The 10,328-nt window shown below is 35.8% G+C and overlaps 1 pseudogene; it reads left to right on the top strand.

Moving 5' to 3' along the window:
• The window catches only part of LOC143641648 (keratin, type II cytoskeletal 8-like), a 107,343-nt pseudogene extending 97,350 nt beyond the window's left edge, over positions 1–9,993 (top strand).
• Positions 9,994–10,328: the final 335 nt, after the last annotated feature.

Here is a 10,328-nt window from a genome sequence, read left to right on the forward strand (position 1 = left end):
CACTCCTTATGAATCAGTATAGATTCCTAACTCTAAGTATCTTTTTTTCCAGGCAAAATGGATATTCACATACAATATCTGAAGCTCTTCCCATTTAGGAAATTTTCTTTGCCCATCATAATTCAGGGCCAGTAGTTAGTAGAGCCAAATGTTATAGCAGTTCTGTTCAGACTAGTAATGATTTACAGGAAAACTCTTAGAAATTAGGCTCTAATTATTTACTTACTTAACTATGTTTTTATTAAGATAATTGTTTAAGGAGAGGACAATGTTAATTACCCTGATTTTATCATCACACATGGTAAACGTGTATCAAGTTGTCACACTGTGCTCCATAAAGTTATGCAATTATTATGTATAGATGAAAGAAAGATATAAGAAAGAAAATTCCCATTAAATTATTGCTTGAGATTGAAGAGTGCTGTTGGCATAGGTTTCCTATGAATATGAACATCTTGCTCATGAAACTTATGTTGGTCTTCTTTCACTTGGTTACACAGTGCCACTATGTAGGCCCTAATGTGTAGCTTCTTAGATTAAACAATATCCAGAGCATGATAGGCAACTGATTCTGCATGTTGAATATTTATCTGATTTGTGGTGGTCAGTAGTTTTATATATACCAGAACAGGTGAGGGGAAGTAAGGTAGTAAATAATGTGGATTTCAGGAGAATTTTGTAGATACAGGAAACAATTAATAGAAAAGCATGTGCCTGTTGTTAAAGTTAAAAAAAAAAAAAGCCAGTAGGGATAAATTGAAGTGAATATAGAAAGAGAAGAAGAAAAATAAACCAGATTATGTGAAGCTTTATAGACACTTGCTGCTATAATCTGTTTTAGTTGTGAACAGAATATTTTACCATTAGAGAATTTTGAGCAGAGGCATGACATGATTTGACCTAAATTTTAAGAGGATCACTATGATTATTGTAATCAGAACATACTTTAGGTTGTCAAGGATAGAAAAGAAGAAATCTGCTTGAAGGCTATTATAACAGAGCAAGCTAGTGACTATTGTTATGAATAGAATATTGGTAGAATTGGTAAGAAATTACAGCTAGATAGAAGGCAGAGAAGGCAGAATTCTTATATGGGTTGAATGTACAGTAGAAAAGAAAGAGTAACATGAATAGCAAACTTAAGTTTTTGCCCATAATATGAGGGGGAGAAAATAAGGGTGGAATAAATTATAGGAAGAAGTGTAACTTTAAATTAATATATCTAATCCTAAAATTATTGAATAGGTACTACTATTATTTAATTCTTAGATAATAAAATTTGAATTTTAAAATAATAAATAACTTTAAAATTATAAGCTAATAAAAGAATGATCCAGGTTTGAAATAAGAAAATTTGGGTCCAGAATCTGTACTCCTTTTTTAGACTTTATATTTATCCATAGTGTTTGGGTCCATCTCTATAAACTCATATGTGAATGGAATTATATTTCAGTTTATGATGCCTTACTTTTTCCTCCCCCTTCTCCTTCTAGCCCTCTCTACCCTCCCTCTGTTTTCCTTCCTCTATTCCACTAGACTTCCATTCACTTGTTAATTTATTTATATTTGTTTTTTTCCTTTTACTTATGCATAAAGGTAAAATTTCCGGTAGCATATTTATATATGCACACAACATGCTTACTTTTAATAGCTATGCCTAATAATTCTAGGTATCCCTCAAAACAAGAATAGATATTTGCCAAAGAAAACATGTCTTACTTTGTTCCAAAATGCTAGGGAATTTTGTAATGATTCTCTTATCAGGATCATATTATCAGTGATATTGGACCTGGAGTTATTGGGACTAAGTTGCTGAACCGCTTCATTGTAGACCAAGGCAAGAGGATCCATTCTTTTGTTCTAGAACACAAATAGAATTGTATTATTTCTAAATTACCTATCTGTTTTGGTTTGGATCTAGAAATTTTCCCCCAAGCATATGTTTTGGAAGCATGGTTCAAAGTACAGCAAGGTTCAGAGGTGGGGCTTTTAGGAATTGATGAGAGCTAAATTAATTAGCTCTCTCATCAGTGAATTAATTAATTCACTGGATTAAAATTTTTGAATTGACTACTGGGAAGTAACTGTACACAGGTGGGGTTTGACTGAAGGAGGTAGGTCTCTAGGGCATGTCCTGTTATCCCTGATTCCTGACTTTTACTCTCTCTGATTCTTGTCAAAATAGACATCTATATATAACACCTGAAGCTTTTGCCACTGAGGAAGTTTTCCTATGCCACACCCTTCCCTCCATATTATTCTGCCTTACCTCAGGTCTAGAAAAATGGATCAGCCAACCATGGACTGAATTTCTGAAACTGTGAGAGCAAAATAAACTTTTCCTTATCTGAAGTTCTTCTTACAAGATATTTTTGTTTCAGTGATGAAAAGTTGACTGACATACCACCTCATTTAGGGTGTGGCTTCTTTGAGTCCATATTCCTGTCAACCAACTGAGAAAAACTCAAGACTATTTTCAGCTTTTCAATCTGAAAGTTAAAAATCTTTACTAAAAAAAAGCCACACATATCAATAATTTCATTTGATCTAATATTGAATTTCATTAAGTTCTACTTCAATATGAGAACCATTTCCCACACAAATTATTTCAATTTGTTCAATGCTAAAGATTGCAATTCCCTGATGTCTTATCCTCATGGGTTATGTGACCTGTGTGTCCATGTGGTCCAGATGTGTTTTGATTCCATTCTTGCCTCAGGCAATGAGAAATAGTGAAAATGCAGAATTAAGATGATGGCTATCTTTATAAGAAATATGGTTATTACATATTTCCTAGAAAGGTAGGATAATTGTGAAACTGACAGATGGTAGGGATTACTGCTTTCATTCTGGAAGTTTCAGGGATTATTTGAGGCTCAAGTAATAAAGAATTATCTACACATATCCTAATTCCACCATTTAAAATCTCACTTTCTCAAACAAAGCCCTTATTCTCAGATTGAAAAAAAATAAAGCAAATCTAAGTTATTCTGACCATGCACACGAGATACAGAGGTAATAATTTGGGCACTCAAATTATCTTCTTCAAGCCTTGGACTTGTTCTTCTGACAGTCCTAGACTTGACAATGACCTGAAATTGTTCATTTTACATTTAAGTTCTTCAGAATAGTTATCAGTTTATGGGCATAACTTTATATTTATTGCTTTTACCAAGGTACTGTATTAGAGCAGACATCAGTTAACCAAAATCTTATCTTCAGTAGGTGTGTTACTCAGTTCTCCATCATTATGACAAAATACCTGAGAACAACTTAAGAGAAGGATTTATTTTGGTTCATGATTTCAGAAGTTCCTGATCATGGTCAACTGACTTTACTTCTTTTATGCACAAGGCAAATCATAAACATAACTTTGGAAGAATATGGTGGAGTAAAAGTTGCTAACCTCAAGTCAGCCAGAAAGCAGGGGTACAGGAGAACCAAAAAAAGATATACTAGTTTATTTAATAGAGAGATATTGGCATTTACATAGCTTTAATCAGATACTACAATATCAGAAACCTATCACATTTAGGAAGCAGTTCAGGTTCTGGAAAATAGAAAGTGGATGCCCCATTTCTTTCCCTTCAAGAGGAAAGAAAGTTAGTGACTGACATTTTATAAATTTTAACCCAAAATAGCAATGACTTCTACAATTTATTTTATATAAATTTATATGAAAATATAAAAATTTTATATATAAAATAAATCAAAGAGCCTGCAGAAGTTTGAACTACACACTACTTTCACCCCACTGTCATATACAAATATATCTAGTGGGGTAAATGTGTTGCAAGGGTGGAAGAAAAATGTAAATTATAGTCTTTAATCCTCTGCAGTACAAAAAGGCTCTAAAAAGAAGATAGGACGAACACTGAGGGCTGAGCCACCATTTCTATTACAGGAGTTGTTGCAAGATCCTCAGAGGATGACCTCGTGACATCCTCCAATCTGGTTTACTTAATGCAGACTGTGGGATTTGCATCTTCCTGCCAGTTACCTTTTTGTGTCCTCTCTAGTGCTCTTCTGCTGGATCAGTTTTTGCTGAAGTTACAATGTCTCTTCTTAGGGGAAGGTTTTGGTTGGTGTAATTTTCTAAGTAACTCTCTTCTCTGGAGCTGTATATTATGCAAAGAAAAGGCTTGTGTTCCATTTTAGGAAGAGATACAGTCAACTATATGGTTTAGATATGAAGTATTCCCACAAAATCTCATGTGTTAGACAATGCAAGAATTTTCAGAGGTAAAATAAATTAATCAGTGGATTAATCTACTAATATGGAACTGAGTGGTACCTGTAGGTAGGTATGATATGGCTGAAGGAGGAATGATCACCAGAAATGTGACTTTCAGTTTTATATTTTGTCCCTGATGAACAGAGCTCCCCTTTGATTCTTGGTGGTCATGTTCAGTTTGCTGTGGTCCTCTTCAACAACCTTCATCCATTATTCTGCCTCACCTCAAGCCCAGAACAATGGAGTCTGCCAGATGCATATGGAATGAGACCTCTGAAATTTTCTGTGTGTGTTTACATAACTATAAATAAATTCAACTTTGTTTAAAAGAAAGATATTTGTGGATCACTATCTACAGTCTGATGGGAGGAATCCTTGATAGAGTATTAAAATATTTATTTCTCTCTTGTTATTCTCAACTGGATTGCCATCTAAGCATTGCTAACAGATTTGGCAATATTTTATGAAACTCTCAGTAAGAAATGGAATTTTTTACTTTTCACTCAAGACCTTTTTGTCTACAGAAATTAAAGATTATTCTATCAAACAGTGGTCTCAAATTTAGCTTGAATGAGCATAGGCAGAAAGTTTTAAAAAATAAGGTTCTGTTTCAGAATATCTCATTGCAAGTAAATGGATGCAGTTGGAGAAGATAAGCAAAGTTAGCCAATTCCTCCCCCCCCAAAAAAAAAATGGCAAGTGTTTCTCTGTATAAGGGAACTGACTCATAGTGGGGTAAGGAGAGGGAGCTTGGGAGGAACAGAAAAACTCTAGATAAGGCAGAGGGGTGGGAGGGGAAGGGGGCAGAGGGTTAGCAATGATGGAGGAATTTGATGGACATCATTATCCAAAGTACATGTATGAAGACATTAATTAGTGTGAACCTATTTTATATATAAACAGAGATATGAAAAGCTGTGTTCTATATGTGCAATAAGAATTGTAATACATTTCACTGTCATGTACTTAAAAAACAAAAGCAATTAAAAAAAAACAGAGCCTAGGAGTAAAAGCTTCTGTAACAAGTCTTCTGGTAACACTGACATTTCGTTATCTATTTTATAAAAGATGAAGGCTGGAGATAGTTTTATTTTCAAGAAAAATTTAACAGTGTTTTATGTTCTACTGGCTCATTCATTATTAATAGACCAAATATACATATCTTTCTTTACCTACAGCATATCTAATTATGAAGATCCTTGTACTGGGGTTGGGGTTGTGACTCAGTGGTGAGGAACTTACCTAGCACATGTTCAATTCTCAGCACCCCTAAAACTAAATAAATAAAGTAAAGTATTGTTTCTATCTACTACTAAAAATATATTAATTAAAATAAAAAGATCCTTATGTCACTACTCTTCTGGTAGACCCCACCTATTTGCTTCAGACAAAGCATCCCTAATGGATTCAAAAGTGTAGCTGGAGATGTGGTTCTCAAACAATGCATTATGTTGACTCACATAAATTAATAATACTTTATTGTAGATATTTTCCCTATATACAATAAAGGAGAAAGTAAATGATCAAGATAATAAGCAACTTAACATAGATCAGAGAGCTGCCTAGTTCCACATTTTTAATTGTTTTATTATACTCCACAATCTGCAGGGAATTTAAAGACTAAAGCTTCAGAAAATGTTCAATTTCCTGTTATTAATGCATAGCACCTGTGATTTAGCATTGTGATTTTTATATTTTTGTTGTATATCTTTCATTTTTCTCTGATTCAAAATCCTAAGTAGACACTAGCACCGTTTTCGTTTTAAGATGTGTGAATTTTCTCAAATGTGTAGAATCTAAATATTGTTTTGCTAAAAATGTTTAGCATATTTTGGCAGCCTAAATGGGGGAAAATACTGTTGTTAGTGCTTTTTAAAATGCAAAAGTAAAGGCAAAAATTATAAGGGCCTCAGCCTGGGCCAACAGAATATAATAATTGCGTAACTAGATTTTTGTTTCATCAGTTCTCAAAAGTCTCACTCAGAGTAAGGCAGACTTCCTAGTAGTTACTGGTACCTGGTAGGAATATTGCCAGAGACTGAAAGCATAGAATATTGTGTTAAAACTAAAGAACCCATTGAGAATGTCAAACAGAGCTAAAATACTAATGGATTCTTAACCCATGTTAGGGTACTTTTATTGTCATCTGGAAACCACTGTGGGAAACTGCTTTGTCTTTTATTTTATGTAGCTACCTTCATGATGAATATTTTTTTCATAAACCTGCATTGACCTATGACTGGACCTTTGGTCCATCCATCAGACATCCTTGAGGTAACTATTTGGATTGTTACAATGTCATTATTAAAACTTCATCTAAAGTGTCTGATGCCTGATAAATACTTAAAAGATTATATTGTTTTCCTACAATTATATACATATTGTTTACTGAGGTCTCAATTCCCATTTATGTTTTTTTTTTTTCAAATATTCATCATAAAAGCCCAGAGTGTCACAAATAGCAATGGGGATTTTACAGATAGGGAAATTAAACACAATACAAAAATTATAATTAGCCTAGTATTGACTGAATATTTTAGGCCAAAACTCACCCCAAGTGTACATCCATTTTTTAATACACTTTTATATTATAGAAAGCATGTAAGTGCAAAAAGAAGACATTTATTCTTATACTTAAGGAACAGTACATAGTGAAGAAAACCTGAAACAAACAGAAAATTCTCACACTGATGGGTAGAATTAAAGATACAATTTATTTGTGTGTACAGTAATCCCATATTGTTGACATAGCTCATAAGTGATGATAAAGCAAAAAAAAGTTAGAAATTAGCTAATTTATTTAAATAAATGAGAAATATTTTATTGAAATAAAACAGGAATAACATGAGGAGGTAGAGAAAAAGATGAGAAACTATATATAATGTATGAGGAATTTGATAAAAGATACAAAATCAATTCTGTGGAACAAAATGAAAGAGTATACTGGACTTGGTATCTAAAATTCTTTGGCTCAAGATCCTTGTCTCTTATTAAAAATGCATTTAGAGTACATGTAAAAAATGTATAAGTATTTGCATGATTTATTATTGTACCTCTTAATATAGTCAGCTGATTTGACAAAAGTTCAAAGGCTATTCAAAGGAGAAGGGATCTTATCAAACATAGTATAATTGTATATCAATATACCAAATAATGAATGAAGACATAGATTTTATACCTTCCACAAAATTTAACTCAAAATGGACCTTAACCGAAAAGTAAAACAATACAAAACTTTAAAAGAAAATGTATGAAAGTCTAGGATATCTTGGGTTGGTGATGTGTTCTTACCTACATCAAAAACGCAATCCATGAAGAGAAAATTTGTAATCTGGTATTTATTAAAATTAAAACTTCTGTGTTTTAGAATATGTTCTTTTTGCAGATCAAAAGACAATTTATGTCCACTATCTAGAAGCATTTGTTCAACTAAGTATAGTTTTTAACCCTCTTGCCTATACTCCAACATGCACCATGTCCTTCAGGATTAATCAGAAGTTCTACATTACTAACAGAATCAGGTGTTCCTGCATCCACTGTCTGACAGGGTCACAGTGTGGGGGATGCTGCAGCAAGGCAGCACCATCTGGATACTGGAACCATTAGGAATGTTAAGTGTTTTGTTTATGATACTCATATTATGGATAACAGGGCATATGTCAATCAATAATAAAAGTATGTATTGCCTGAGATTGCAGGAAAATTCCCAGAATGAGACTAAGGGTACAATGGAGACATGCCATGATGTGTGTTTCAATATCTATCAGGATACAAAAAATGGTGTTATTCCTCAAGCCTAAGCAATGAGAAATATTTATCCCATGGTTAACAATTTATGCTAGCCTCCCCCAACCCCATCCTAAAGCCACAACCTGTACAATAGCCCAGCTACAGAAAAACAATCACTGTGCCAACAGTACAAGGACCACCATATGTAGCTTATGGTATCCCCTCGAGGACAAGAGGCTAATAAAAATACATTCCCCAACCAATAGACCCTCCTTTGCTTTATGCAGAAACTTATGATGAAAATGGAAAACACCTAGTTAATATAAATGACAAATGAGTTGAGGTGTAAAGCCTGCCCTTTAGTTAAAGATTAAAAAGACATAAGAATCTGTGTGCTTTGACCAAGGATCAAGGAAGTTCTTTAAGAAAGCAGTTGAATAAGTCATATGAAAAAAGAAAATTACCTTGGAAATTAAAAATAGAATAATGTAAAATTAACAAAGATATATTTTAGAGGCACTTCAGACTAGTAGGCTTTTAAATAATAGACTTTCACTACTTTAAATGTGTTTTACTGGGATTTTAGTTTAGAAGTAAGAAAGCTCACCAATAATCATAAGTATGCTTTAAAGTTAAAGGTTAATGAAATAATTATAGATATGCTTTAAAGTTAGAAGTGAATAATAGGCCAGGAGTTATGTAGTCTAGTTGTGTCGCCTAGCACCTAGTGATTGAGATGGAAACGCAAAAGCTTAATCATGATTGTCTAAGATTACAGAAAAATATTTTGAACAATGTACTCAATATCTTAGGTGATCAATGTGTGTCAGAAAAGATTGTAATTCTTGAAAATCATGTAAATCAAAAAAAATTTCAGGCTTTGAAGCTATCCATTAGCTACCTGAAAAAACACCTGTAAAAAAGGTATAAAAATAAAAGCCCCTCCAGGGTCAATGGATATCTTCTGGAGGTTGCTGTAACTTGCAACTGTCATTCCTACTCTTCTTTTTTTGCCAAGGCCACTCCCCCTTCAGAACCACCCTGGACCCTCACTCCCCACCCCCACCGCCAAGGCAGGACCTCGGCAATTCAGCAATATTCTAGCCTTGGGGCTTTGGGGATACTGTCCCCATGTGAGTGAAGCAGGTGCCCACATAGGCTCTTCCAGCTTCTGCCAGGTGGGCAGCAGCAGCAACTTCTGCCAGAGCCTTTGCACAAGCATGGGTCTGGGATACATCTATGGCAGGGCTGGTGGTATGGGGGTGACATTCCAGTAGTCGCTGTGAACCAGAGCCTGCTGAACACACTCAAATTGGATGTGGACCCCAACAACCAGGTCATGCACACACAGGAGAAGGAGCAGATCAAGATCCTAACAAGTTTGCCTCCTTCATCAACAATGTGTGTTCCTGAAGCAGCAGAACAAGACATCTGAGACCAAGTGGAGCTTTCAGGAACACCAAGTGCTGCTTCGGCGAGTAGCCAAATACAGCTCTCTGCAACAGGGTTCACATGTTTGAGGCTACAAATGTCTGAGGCAGCTGGAGTCACTGGGTCAGAAGCTTAAGCTGGAGGAGGAGCTCAGCAACATGCAGGGGCTGATAGAGGGCTTCAAGAAAGCGTATGTGTATGAGATCAGTAAGTAAGATTACAGAGAGACAGAGAATGAATCTGTCATCAGAAGTATGTGAATGAAGCTTACACGAATAAGGAGGATCTAGAGTCTGTCCACGAAGAGCTGACTGAGGAGATCAACTCCCTCAGGCAGTTACATGAAGAGGCAGTTACATGAAATGCATGAGATGCAGTCCCAGATTGGCAACACATCTGTGCTGCTATCCTGGGGTAATAGCCGCTCTCTGCACTTGGACTGCATCATTGCACCTGTCTGTGCCCAGAACCAGGAGATGGCCAACCCAAGGCAGACCGAAGTTGAGGCCTAGAATGTACACCAGATCAAGAATGAAGAGCTATGTAAGAAAGTCGAGCTGGCCCTGGACATGGAGAACTCCACCTACTGTAAGCCATGAGAGGGCCTGGAGGGCCAGCTGGAATCTGGGATGCAGAACAACAGTATCCATATGAAGAATATCAGTGGCTACACAGGATGGCTACAGGAGCCTCCCAAACCCAGGACTCAGCTGTGGCCTGAGCTCCTTCCAGCCAGCTTCACCTTTGGCAGAGGCTCTAGCTCCAGCTCCTTCACTACCAAGGCCATGATGTGAAGAAGACTGAGACCCACAATAGGAACCTGGTGTCAAGGCCTTGATGTCCTGACCAAGTGAACAGCCACTGTATCTCCTCCCAGGGTGCTGCCTCCTGCAGCTGCCCCGGAGCCTGTGGGGGAAACAGTTGCAAAGGGGAA

The sequence above is a fragment of the Callospermophilus lateralis genome, chromosome 4 (assembly GCF_048772815.1).
Source record: "Callospermophilus lateralis isolate mCalLat2 chromosome 4, mCalLat2.hap1, whole genome shotgun sequence".
Classification (NCBI taxonomy): domain Eukaryota; kingdom Metazoa; phylum Chordata; class Mammalia; order Rodentia; family Sciuridae; genus Callospermophilus; species Callospermophilus lateralis.